This window comes from Bos grunniens, chromosome X (genome assembly GCF_055505025.1).
Source record: "Bos grunniens cultivar Pamir isolate PY7600 chromosome X, Bosgru_T2T1.0, whole genome shotgun sequence".
Lineage (NCBI taxonomy): Eukaryota > Metazoa > Chordata > Mammalia > Artiodactyla > Bovidae > Bos > Bos grunniens.
The window spans coordinates 143,160,306-143,173,160 of record NC_141194.1 but is presented as its reverse complement, the minus strand read 5'-3'; the positions used below and the strand labels follow the sequence as shown (position 1 = coordinate 143,173,160).

At 41.1% G+C, this 12,855-nt stretch overlaps 1 protein-coding gene and 1 pseudogene across 3 annotated transcripts in view; both read right to left on the bottom strand.

Moving 5' to 3' along the window:
* LOC147341560 (A-kinase anchor protein 17B-like) overlaps positions 1 to 12,855 on the bottom strand; it is a 60,041-nt gene that overhangs the window by 31,309 nt on the left and 15,877 nt on the right. The gene's annotated exons all lie outside the window — the stretch shown is intronic.
* Positions 11,048 to 12,743, bottom strand: LOC147341562 (RCC1-like G exchanging factor-like protein pseudogene; annotated as a pseudogene). Its single transcript, XR_015159216.1, has one exon. The product of XR_015159216.1 is annotated as an RCC1-like G exchanging factor-like protein pseudogene (transcript).

Here is a 12,855-nt window from a genome sequence, read left to right as displayed (position 1 = left end):
TTATAAATAATTTCATTTGTATTATTTCTTTAGATTTCACATATAAGTTATATCATATAATATTTGTCTGACTTACTTCACTTAATATAATAATCTCTAGGTCCATCCATGTTATTGCAATTGGCATTATTTCATTCTTTTTTATGGCCAAGTAATAATATTCCATTATGTGTGTGTATGTGTATATATGTGTGTATATGTGTGTATACACCACATCTTTTTAATCCATTCATCTGTTGATGGACATTTAGGTTGCTTTCATGTTTTGGCTATTGTAAATAGCACTGCAATGAACATTGGGATTCATGTTATTTTTTTAAATTATGGTGTCTGAAGAAAAGCTATATGTTATAAAAATGAATCAGTTGGAATCACACAACAACTTCAGTATTAAAGGGGCCTTTTAAGCTAATGAAATCAAACCCCACCCTAGATGCTAGAATGACTGTGTGAGCAGTTTTTCAGGTTCTTTACAAAGTTCTTAGCTCCCTGGCCTCTGAAAACAGGTTTTGTTCTTACTCCTAAAATATATGGCTTTGCCTGGCTAAGTGCTTTGAGGGGCACCCAGAATGCTTCTCTGTCCATGTTTTCCCTCTAGGCTTAGATGTGTCCTTGGGATCCTCTCTTTCAAAATGCAGATCCCTTTTGGAAGATCCAATGCTAACATTTATTAGTTATTAACCCTTAGCATAAGGTAAAGCAGCATAGCTTAATTTAAAAAATTAAGCAAACTCCAGGAGATAGTGAAGGACAGGGAGCCTGGCATGCTGCAGTCCATGGGGTCGCAAAGAGTCAGACAGGACTTAGCGACTGAACAAGAACAACCAAAATGAACAGGAGTTTCAAAGCATTTTCATTTAGTCATATTTGATCCTCATAGTAACCTCAGTAAATATCCTGATTTCTATTTCACAGGGGAGGAAGCTAAGATTCATTTTGGTTAAATCACTCCTCAATGTATTTGAACTCCAGCTCCACTATGAACTTTCAGCAAGTAACCATGCCACTCTAGCCTCAGTTTCCCAATCAATAAATTCAAATGATTTGCTTTTCAAGGTTTCTTTCAGCTCTGTCTCTAATCCCTTATCTCTTGCTGGCTGAGATCAAGGAACTGGGGGCCTGGGCATTTTCACAGTGGCAGGAAATAATTTTGGCACTAGAGGTACGTTTTGGAAAGGACAAGCTCTGGTGGAATGCCAAAGCAGGCAGCATGAGAGCAGTGAATACTAGAAGCAAGACAATCTGAGAAAGGAAAGACAAGGGGCCTGAACTCCAAACTCACCTACTTGCTAAGCTATAATACAACCACTGGGATTCCAATTGTGAATTCAACATTCCAACTTGTTTCCTTTCATGATTAAAGAATCTTCTCTGCAAACTTTAATTAAAGTCGGCTTTGGCAAACAATTTTATCATATTCAGACAATAATTACTGCAATAAATTACATAAAGAAATCTATTGTGTCCACTGCTTATTCCACACAGCAAAAGGGCCGATAAGAAATTGCAGCCGAAGGAAGTCATTTGGAAGGAAAACCAACAGGCAAATAGATGCATTCTAATAATTTATGCAAGTCCACTGATGACACCCACCCCCTCCCCCACTCCATCATTCACTGACGACTAGAGGGGCACCGAGAAGCAGCCAATCTAAGGGCTATGCATTTGCTTAATCTTACCACCAAAATACAGGCTTTAAGCCTAATATAAAAGGAATTTAAGATACCAGGTGAAAGTGGTGATCTTTAAACTGGCTGTGCAAGAAACTGAAAGCTAATTCTTAAGATGATATGCCTACTTAATAGTTTGTTCTTTTTGGAGTGATTAAAAACCTGTTTAATTACAGTAGAATTAGTTTGGGCTTCCAGACACCTAATCACTTTTCCAGTAAATAGCTCTGAAGTCAGAATAAATAACACTAACCTACTTCCCTGAGTTCTTACAATTAATTAATTGATTTTAAAGGGTTTCGGAAGTTTCATAAAACAGTGGCCTAGGAATTAGGAGACCTAAATTTAGTGCAGGCTCTGCCCTTAATAGCTGTGTGGCCTAGGTGGTTGACTTTACTTCTCTGGGGCTTAGCTTCTCCACCTGTAAAATAAAGGGGAATTGGGCTAGACAGTCTCCGTACTTTGGGTCTAACATTATAATAATACTCTAGGACTCACCATCATTATAGCCTTTTCTCTTAGTAGCTTAAGACCACAATAATCTACTTTTGGTTTTCCAGTTTTCCTAAAATTGGATTCCTGGAAAAATTTCCAAAATGTCTGCCTGTTTCCCAGACACAGTCACTTAGGCATACTGACCCCAACCAAACTTTCCAAGTATGAATAGAGAAAAATATAATAAAGATCCAGAAAGAAGAAAAAAATAGAATCTAGACTTTCACACTCATGAACAAGTAAATGGAAGCCATTTCTTAGTAACTGCAGACCCACACTTTTTTCTTCCCAACTATTTTCCATGCTTTTCTTTTCCACAGATTTTATTACTCTTTCTTTTCCCTAATGTAAATCTGGGGCCCTCATTACCAGCTTTAAAAACACTCACTATGACTATTTATAAGAGGACTTGAGATGTTTAAAGGGAAAATAACATTATATGGAGCGGAAGAAAAGCAGAATACAAAATTTTATGTACAATATAATCTCAACTGGGCTAGAAAATGGTCCATATGCTGAAGACTGGATAGCCATACACCAAAAGGTTAATAGGCTGGTCTTTAGCTGGCATAATCCAGGGTTAGATTTTCCCCTTCACATTAGCTTTTTTTTTTTTTAACCCTCAATTAGCGTGTATTGTGTTTGTTAAAGATAATATATAATATATGTATGTGTATATATAGCGTGTCTTTAGCAAAAGGAGGAAGAGTGACTCCTTTTTATAGACATCATAGAGGCATAGAGTAGTGGTTAAAATGGTGGGATTCAACCTCTCTGAGACTCCATTTCCCCCTCTATAAAATGGCAATAATACTAATAAAGGACCTACTTCATAGAGTTATTTTCCAGATTAAATAAGCTACTCCATGTAAGTGCTTAGAGCAATGCCTGGCACCATTATTTGCCATTATTTAAAATGTTAAACCTGGAGAAGGAAATGGCAACCCACTCCAGTACTATTGCCTGGAAAATCCCATGGACAGAGGAGCATGGTAGGCTACAGTCTATGGGGTCACAAAGAGTCGGACACGTCTGAGCGACTTCACTTTCACTTTCAAAATGTTAAATGTGACTATGCTCCAGTAAAAAATGCTAAACATTTACTGTAAATATAATGTGTGCAAGTGGTGAAAAAAAAAAAAAAAAAACGTACAGAAGACTTTAAAAAGTAAAGTGAAAAAGTAGAAATAGTTTTCCCTCTTTAACCCTCAGCCTCACTCACTGTCAACAGCTTCTTATGTAGACTTCCAGAATTTTTAAGGGCAGGCACACACAGAATCATAGCATTCATGTTATTTTCACCTTGTTTTTTAACTTTTTCAGTCACACACACACACATATGGGCAGGCACACACAGAATCATAGCATTCATGTTATTTTCACCTTGTTTTTTAACTTAATGATCTTTTTTGGAGATCTTTCCATAGCAGAACATCTAGATTTACTCCTTTTTTATTGTGGTTAAAAGACACATAGGGCTTCCCCAGTGGCTCAGAGGTAAAGAATCTACCTGCAATGCAGAGATGCAGGAGACCCAGGTTTGATCCCTGGGTCAGCAATATCCCCTGAAGGAGGGTATTGCAACCCACTCCAGTATTCTTGCCTGAAAAATCCCAATGGACAGGGCAGCCTGGTGGGCTACAATCCATAGGGTCACAAAGAGTCAGACACGACTGAAGCAACTGAGCACACAGCACACACAAAAGACACAACATAAAATGTATCATCTCAACCATTTTTAAGTGTATAGTTCAATAGTGTTAAGTAGGTCAACACTGTTTGTGAAACAGATCTCAAGAGCTTTTTCATCTTGCAAATCTGAACTTTTATATCCATTCAACAACTCTTCTTTCTCCTTCCTCCAGCCCCTGGTAACAGCCATTCTACTTTCTGTTTGTATGAATTTAGATAGCTCATAGACGTGGGATCATACAGTACTTTTTGTGACTGGCTAATTTCCCTCAGCAAAATGCCCTCAAGCTGCATCCATTGTGTAGTATGTGACAAGATTTCCTTCTTTTTTAAGGCTGAATAATATTCCACTGTATGTATATGCCACATTTTGCTTATCCATTTATGTGTCAGTGGGCATGTGGGTTGCTTCCAGCTCCTGGTTATTGTGAATAGTGCTGTTATTAACGTGGATGTACAAACATCTCTTTGAGAACTCATTTTCACTTCTTTTGGATACATATCTGGCAGTGGGGTTACTGGATCACATGATAATTCTATTTTTAATTTTCTTGAGGAACCTCTATCTTATTTTCCCCAGCAGCTGAGCCACTCTGTACATTCTCAACAACACTGTACAAGGGTTCCAGTTTCTCTACATGTTCACCAATAGTTGTTATTTCCTGTTTTTTTAAAATAATAGTTCTTCTAATGTACGTAAGGTGATTTCCTCCTTATTTCTAACGGTTACATAGTGCTTTGTAATGTGGAAAAATCTCTATCAATGGACAGTTTGACCCTGGTCTTCAGGTATTTCAAATAATGCTGCAGTGAACACCCATATATCTTTATATACATGTGGAGTACTTGTAGCAAAGGAATTGCCAGGATAAAGTGTATGTGCTATTTTTTGGGGGGAGGGGTGCTGCAGATTTCAGAAGTTTCAACTGGTATCTTTCAGTGAATATATTAATGCTTTTGATTTAAAATAGTAAAAAAAAAAAATGTATGTGCTTTTTGGGTAACTTTTTATTATAAAATAATTTCAGACTTACCAAAAAAGTTGCAGGAACATCCATGTTCCTTTCATCCAGCTTCCTCTATTGTTAATAGTCAATTAATTTATCATTTCCTTTCAATATATATGCACATTTCTCTTTTTTCTAAACCACTTGGGAGTAAATTTTAGCCATGATGTTCCTTTAACCCTAAATATTTGAGCATGTATCTCTCAGAACAAAACAATTATTTCTCTTACATAAGTACAGTGCAACTATTAAAATCAGAAAATTAATATTGATAAAATAGTATTATCTAGCCTACAGAAAATATTCCTAGTTCTCCTATTGTACAAATAGTATTTCTGTATCAAAAAAGAACTGGCAGGAGTGGGGCAGTTCCAGGATATAATTCAGGATCAGACATTGCATTTGTCATTTCCACCTGGCCTCCAAAAGTTCCTAAGACTGTTTTTGCCTTTCATGACCATGACAGTCTTTTCATTATTTATTATTATTATTTGGAAGCAATCACAAACTTACAGAAAAGTTGGAAATACAATATAGAATGTCCTGAATTTTTCCTCCTGAACCATTTGAGTACTCTCACCAGCCTATGCCCGATCATCCCTGAATAATATTGTGTATATTTTTTTAACCAACAAAGATATTTTCCTATCTAGCTATGATACCACCACCATCATCAGGAAATTCACATTAATAGATTACTAACATCGAATCCTCAGGTCCCATTCAAGTTTCATCAGTTGTCCCCAATGGGTCTATTATGGCAAAAGGATCCAGTTCAGACCTGTATGGTGCTTTTAGTTGTCACGTCTCCTCCATCTCCTTCATTGTGGAAGAGTTCCTTGGTCTTTCATTGACTTTTAAGACCTCGGCACTTCTTAAAATTTTATTTTTAATTGGAGGATAACTGCTTTACAATATTGTGTTGGCTTCTGCCATACAACAACATCAATTAGCCATAAGTATACATTTACTCCCTCCCTCTTGAACCTCGCTTCCACTCCCCCGATCCTGCCCTTCTAGGTCGTCACAGAGCACCAGGTTGAGCTGTTATACAGCAACTTCCCACTAGCTATCTGTTTTACGTATAAGACTTAGGAATTTTTTAAAACTCTGAGCGGGTTGTTTTGAAAAATGTCCCTCAATTTGGGTTTGCCTGATGTTTGCTCATGATTAGATTCAGGTTACACATCTTTGTGAGGCCTATGACAGAAGTGACACTGTACACTTCATTCTGTCAGGTGGAGCGTGATTTCAGTGCATCCTGTTACTGGTGATGTTCGTTCTGATCGCTTGACTAAAGTGATATGTGCCAGGCTTCTTCACTGTGAAATTATTCTTTGTAATTAATTTTTTGTGGAGAAGTCCTTTGAGACTGTGCAAATCTTCCATTTCTCATCAAACTTTCAATTTATTCATCTGTTAATTTATATCAGTGTAGACTTATGTCTTCCTATTTTATTCAGTGGGTTATAATCCATTACGATCATTGCTTACTTTGACGCCCAAGTTATCCTTGATCTGACCACTGGGAACCCCTTCAAGAAGGCTTTTGTGTCCCTTCGATGTGTCCTCATCATTCTTTGTGCACTTCCTTATTTTCTGGTACAAGATAGTCCAGGTTCATCTTATACTTTCATTTATCCAGTCCTGAAACCAGCCATTGTTCTGAGACGTGGTTCTCTTTCGTGGAAAATAGTATTTGGAAGCCAAATCTGGGCACTAGGTATAGATAATGCCATTGTTGTGTTGCTGCTCCCTGACTCTCTAGAAGCTTCTTTTACACACTTTTATTCACATGCTTACACACACACAATACTCACAGATTTTATATCTCTATCTCTATCTATCTGGCCATGAGTTCACTCTGCTATATTCAAACCAACACCATAAAATTCATTCTAGCTTTCTCCCTTCCCATATTTGTAACAATTTATGATAATGAGGAAACTTTCTATTATTCTGAACACATTTTCTCATTTTATCAATCACCCTTATGCAATTGATGGAGAAGGAAATGGCAACCCACTCCAGTGTTCTTGCCTGGAGAATCCCAGGGACGGGGGAGCCTGGTGGGCTGCCGTCTATGGGGTCGCACAGAGTTGGACACGACTGAAGTGACTTAGCGGTATGCAATTGAACTGGGAGGTTTCTTTTTCATTTTTAATAATAACTACCATTTATTGACTGCTTATCATGTGCCAAGCACTGTCATATTGCTTGACAGCCAAAATTTTATTTACTTCTCACAAGTATACCTTGTGAGACAAGCATGATATCCCCATTTTAGAGAGGAAACTGAGGCATAGAAAGGGTAATTTGCTCAAGGTACAATAGCTAATTAAAATTAAGCCTGCCTGATTCAAACAAAGATCTAGATGACCTCCTAAGCACCATGCTATGCTAAGTCGCTTCAGTGGTGTCTGACTTTTTGCGACCCTACAGATTGTAGCCCACCAGACCTCTGCCCATGGGGATTCTCCAGGAAATAATATTGGAGTGGGTTGCCTGGAATCCTCCAGGGGATCTTCCCGACCCAGGGACGGAACCTGAGTCTCTCATGTTTCCTGCATTGGCAGACAGGTTCTTTACCACTAGTGCCACCTGGGCAGCCCCCTAAACACTGTACTATTCTTTTTTTTTTTTTTTTTTGCCTTTTTTTTTCACTGTGGTAACAACACTTAACATGAGATCTGTCCTCTCAACATATTTTTAAGGTTACAGTAGACTGTTGGTCTAACGGTCATACTATTCAGGTATGACCTACATCAAATCCCTTACAATTATACAGTGGAAGTAACAAATGGATTCATGGGAGTAGATCTGATAGAGTGGCTGAAGAACTATGGACAGAGGTTCATGACATTGTACAGGAGGCAGTGATCAAGACCATCCACAAGAAAAAGAAATGCAAAAAGGCAAAATAGTTGTCTAAGGAGGCCTTACAAATAGCTGAGAAAAGTGAAAGGCAAAGGAGAAAAGGAAAGATATACCCATCTGAATGCAGAGTTCCAAAGAATAGCAAGGAAAGATAAGAAAACCTTTCTCAGTGATCAATGCAAACAAATAGAGGAAAACAACAGAACGGGAATGACTAGGGATCTCTTCAAGAAAACTAGAGATACAAAGGAACATTTCATACAAAGATGGGCACAATAAAGGACAGAAACTATATGGACCTAACAGAAGCAGAAGACATTAAGAAGAAGTGGCAAGAATACACAGAAGATATACAAAAAAGATCTTAATCTCAGATAGCCATGATTGTATGATCATTCATCTAGAGCCAGACATCCTGGAGTGTGAAGTCAAGAGGGCCTTAGGAAGCATCACTACAAACAGCTACTGGAGGTGATGAAATTCCAGTTGAGCTATTTCAAATCCTAAAAGATGATGCTGTGAAAGTGCTGCACTCAATAAACCAGAAAATTTGGAAAACTCATCAGTGGCCACAGGACTGGAAAAGGTCAGTTTCCATTCCAATCCCAAAGAAAGGCAATGCCAAAGAATGTTCACACCACCACACAATTGCATTCATCTCACATGTTCACAAAGTAATGCTCAAAATTCTCCAAGTGAGGCTTTAAAAGTATGTGAACCGAGACCTTCCAGATGTTCAAGCTGGATTTAGAAAAGGCAGAGGAACCAAAGATCATATTGCCAACATCCACTGGATCATAAAGCAAGAGAGTTCCAGAAAAACATCTACTTTTCCTTTATTGACTATGGCAAAGCCTTTGACTGTGTGGATCACAACAAACTGTGGAAAATTCTTAAAGAAATGGGAATACCAGACTACCTTACTGGCCTCCTGAGAAATCTGTATACAGGTCAAGAAGCAACAGTTAGACTGGACATGAAACAACGGACTGGTTCCAAATTGGGAAAGGAGTACGTCAAGACTGTATGTTGTCACCCTGCTTATTTAACATATGCAGAGTACATCATGTGACATGCCAGACTGGATGAAGTACAAGCTGGAATCAAGATTGCTGGGGGAAATATCAATAACCTCAGATATGCAGATGACACCACCCTTATGGCAGAAAGCGAAGAGGAACTAAAGAGCCTCTTGAGGAAAGTGAAAGAGGAGAGTGAAAAACCTGGCCTAAATTCAACATTCAAAAAACTAAGATCATGGCATCCAACCTCATCACTTCATAGCAAATAGATGGTAAAAGAATGGAAACAGTGAGAAACTTTATCTTGGGGGCTCCGAAAACACTGCAGATGGTGACTGCAGCCATGAAATTCAAAGATGCTTGCTCCTTGGAAGAAAGGCTATGACAAACCTAGACAGCATATTAAAAAGCAGAGACATTACTTTGCCAACAAACGCCCATCTTGTCAAAGCCATGGTTTTTCCAGTAGTCATGTATGAATGTGAGAGTTAGGCTATAAAGAAAGCTGAATGCTGAATAATTGCTGCTTTTGAACTGTGGTGTTGGAGAAGACTCTTGAGATTCCCCTGGACTGCAAGGAGATCCAACTAGTCAATCCTAAAGGAAATCAGTCCTGAATATTGATTGGGAGGACTGATACTGAAGCTGAAGCTCCAATACTTTGGCCATGGGAAGAGCTGACTCACTGGAAAAGACCCTGATGCTGGGAAAGATTGAAGGCAGGAGGAAAAGGGGATGACAGAGGATGAGGTGGTTGGATGGCATCACCAACCTGATGGTCATGAGTTTGAGCAAGTTATGGGAGTTGGTGACGGACAGAGAAGCCTGACGTGCTGCAGTCCATGATGTCTCAAAAAGTCAGACACAACTGAATTACTGAACTGAACTGACAGTAGACTATAAGCACAAAGTTGTACAGCAGATCCCTAGAACTTACTCATCTTACATTAGTGTATGTGCCATGTGTGCGCAGTTGCTTCAGTTGCATCTGACTCTTTGTAATCCCATGGAATGTAGCCCCAGGCTTCTCTGTCCATAGATTTTCCAGGCAAGAATATCGGAGTAGGTTGCCATGCCCTCCTCCAGGGGATCTTCCCAACCCAGTCATCGAACCTGTGTCTCCCACATCTCCTGTATTGCAGAAGGATTCTTTACCCACTGAGCCACCTGGGAAGCTCACTTATCTTACATAACAAAAACTATATATTCTTTAAAAGCCCCTCCACATTCCATACTCCCCCAAACCCCTGACTACCACCATTTTACTGTCTTTTTCCACGAAGCTGACTACTTTAGATACTCATCTAAGTAGAAACATGTGGTATTTGTCCTTCTGTGACTGGCTTATTTCACTTACCATAATGTTCTCAGGATTTATTCATGCTGTTGCATATGGCAGGTTTCATTATATTTTAAGGCTGAATAATATTCCATTGTATATGTGTGTATATGCATATGTGTGCAACATTTTCTTTATCCCTTCCTCTATCAATCAATACTTATGCCGTTTCTATACCTTGAAAGTGAGTTAGTCATTCAGTCATGTCCAACTCCTTGTGACCCCATGGACTCTAGCAGGCCAGGTTCCTCTGTCCATGGGATTTCCCAGGTGAGAATACTGGAGTGAGTTGCCAGTTCCTTCTCCAAGGTATCTTCCCAATCCAGGGATTGAACCCAGGTCTCCTGCATTGCAGGCAGTGTCTTTACCATTTGTTCTATATCTTGGCTATTATAAATAATGCTGCAGTGAACATGGGAAAATAGACACCTCTTTGAGATGTCAATTTCAATTCTTTTGGATACAAAGCCAGAAGGGGCACTGCAGAATCATATGGCCCTTCTATTGATTTTTTTTTTTTTTTGAGGGAACTCCATATTGTTTTCCATAATGACTGCACATTCCCATCAAAAGAGCACAAGGATTCCAATTTCTCTACGTTCTGGCCAACACTTCTTATCTGTTGTCTTTTTGATAATAGCCATCCTAACAGAGGTGAGGTAATTTTGATTTGCAGTTCCATCATGATTAGTTGGGCTTCTCAGGTAGCTCAGCAGGGGAGTTACAGCAATGCAGGAGACCCCAGTTCCATTCCTGGGTGGAGAAGATCCCCTGGGGGAGGGCATGGCAACCCACTCCAGTATTCTTGCCTGGAGAATCCCCATGGACAGAGGAGCCTGGAGTCACAAAGAGTTGGACATGACTGAGCGATCAAGCACAGCACAGCATATGATTAGTTATGTTGAATAGTTTTTCATATATTTGTATATATTCTTTAAAAAAATGAAAAGGCAGAAAACAGACTTTATTCCAAAACAGACTTTTAAAAGATGCTGTTAAAGAAAAGGACACGTTATGTTACTAACGCATATGTTTTTCACGATTTCTAAGTTTTCCTTCTCCAAGGCGAGCACTCCAGCCAAGCTTTCACGGGTTGTGTTCAAAGTCCTTGGCCCATAAAAATCTGGCCTCACTCTTCTTCCCGAGGGGGCCTCTCAAGTCTTCTGAGCCAGGCAGTAAGAAGGGCTACAAGGCAGGTGACTGCTGTGGGTCCACAGGGTCCTAGGCTGGCGCCCACTGGCATTTCCAGGAAGGACCCCCCCATGCAGGGCTGTCCGCTGTGTGCCAGCAGCACGCAGAGATGACTGAGTGAATAAGATCTCTGAAGACCAGACGTGACACCAGAAGCCATCGTGTGTCCCCTGGAAGGAGCCAAGATAAGCCGATCATCCTCGACCTGCCAGGGCCACTCAGCCCTGGGTTTGGCGGATAATGGCAGCATCTGTACAGCGTGCCTCACCCTGGGCCGGGTTGGGGTGGGGGCAGGGACCAACTCCGGCACTTCTGGTCGCCCAGCTCCAGGCTGCACAGAGCATGGCCCAGGGCATGGAGGACCCTGACACTCTCAGGCCCCATTCAGAGCCCCGCGGCTGCCCTTGCTGAGCAGGCAAATGGTCCTGAGGCCAGGGCCAGGCTCCAAAGGATCAAGGAGGAGGTTCAGATGAGGGACTTGACGAGAGTCACCATGTGATCCACACCACATGCCATGCCCACGGGCTCCCCAGGAATAGTCACCCTCCACGGGAAGTACTGGTCTTCCACCCGGGCACCCTTGGATGTTCTTGCCTCACACAAACAGCTCTCCTCTGTTGGTCAGGGCAGCAAAATGGCTAAGTCCACAGCGAATGCAGGAAACCTGGACTCCTGGGTTGAACTCCATCAGGCCAAAGAGAGTGGGTGGAATCATTTCTGAAAGACCAGTTTCCAGGAGGTTTGGTCCCTTCCCAAGAATTCCGTAGCCCCAGACAAACACGTGTCCTTCTCTGTTTAATACAGCACAGCCTGTCCCCCCACCCCCACAGCCTGCTTCACCCACGCCACTCCTGAGAAGGGCAAGCACCAGGGGGACGTTCACCTGTCTGGAGTAGGTGACAGAGGCAAGCTACAGGTACTCAGAGTTCCCCCACCCGAAGAAGCCCCCACTGGCCAACACGACCAGGCAGCAGTCCCCATAGGTATCCACCTGGATGACGTTCACTTCAGCAAGATCTCCGCCCAGCTTGGTGGGCATGCTGGTGATGTCATAGTGACCCAGACCTGTTTGCACACCTGTGACCAGGCCACAAGAATACACTTATCCTTTATCCGTCAGGAACAGACTATGGTCCTGACCACAGGCGACCTGGACTATCTGTCCATCGAAGTCCTGCATCCTATGGACTTTGTGACTTTCACTATAATTTCGTTTTCCACCACCTTTCTTCCACACTGCCTGTAAGAATTATTCCCCATGCTGAAGACTCCTTCACCATCTGTCAGGACAAGCAAGTGGGCTCTACCACAGGAGACCTGCAGCACCTGCATCTCCTGAGGTCTGTCCAGCAGCAGTGGCACAGGTGAGGGCTCCAAAACACTCTTATCCCCTCATTTTATCTTCCCGGCTCCTGTGAAATCTGAGCTGAGAATCTTTGTTGAGCCTCATACCCCAAACTTTCATTAATATCCTTGGTTTTAGAGGACAGTGAATCCATAACCACAGGCAGCAGATGAAATCTTTTGGCCCAGCTCCAGGCAGTGGGGCACGGCCTGGATCC